The sequence below is a fragment of the Nannospalax galili genome, unplaced genomic scaffold, assembly GCF_000622305.1.
Source record: "Nannospalax galili isolate Female #2095 unplaced genomic scaffold, S.galili_v1.0 scaffold12030, whole genome shotgun sequence".
Lineage (NCBI taxonomy): Eukaryota > Metazoa > Chordata > Mammalia > Rodentia > Spalacidae > Nannospalax > Nannospalax galili.
In genome coordinates, this window is record NW_008327845.1 from 16,231 (window position 1) to 17,240 (window position 1,010).

Sequence of the window (1,010 nt, forward strand, 5' to 3'; positions counted from 1 at the left end):
TGTTTCTTCACTTGACTGCTATGGCTGCCTGGTGTAAGTTGAGTTGTGCAGTGTTTGGCCTGTGTCTGGCTTGCCTTACTTAACACATCTTCAAGGGCCATCCACGTGTGTCAGTGAACTTCCTCCCTTTTTAAGGCTAAATACTCCTTTCATGTATGTGTTGCATCTTGTTTATCCACTCATTCTTTTATGAATATTTGGGTCATTTCCACCTTTTGACTTTTATCACTAATGCTGTTGTAACATTAGTGTACAACGACCGGTTTGAGTCCTTGCTTTCGATTCTTTTGAGCAAATCTCAGAGTGGGATTGCTGGATTATATGGTAATTATGTATTTTAAAATTTTCTCTCTCTGTGTGTATGTATATGTATATGGTATATATATCTGTGTGTTTGGGTGCGTGCTCCTGTGTATGTGGGAGGCCATACGTTGATGTTGGGTGCTTTCCTCAACTACTTCCACTGTAGTTTGAGATGGCCCCACACTGAATCTGAAGCTCTCCAATTCAGCAAGGCCAGCTGACTAGCAAGCCTTGGGGATCTCTTGTGTCCACCTCCCCAGCACTGGGGGATTACAAGCACATGCCACTCCACCTGGCTTTTTACATGGGTGCTACAGATCTGAGCTCAGGTCCTCATGCTTATGTGGTAAGCATTTTACCAACTAAGACATCTCCCCAGCCTCACGATATGGCTAATTCTTTGATCAGTTTCTTGAGGACCCACCATACTGTTTTCCAGGGTCACCCACTGTTTTTATTCCTACCAGCAATTCTCAAAGATTCCAGTTGCTCCCAAGTACTTGTCAACATCTGTTTCTTTCTGCTTTTTGTTGTTATTGTTTTGTTTGCCTTTGGGATATACAGATTTACTCTGTAGTCCAGACTAGCTTTGAACTCATTGTGTAGCCCAGATTGGCCTTGAACTCACTACAATCCTCCTGCTTCCTGAGTGCTGGGATTAGAGATGTGTGCCCACATACCTAGCTTGTTTGTGTTTTTAAGTTTTC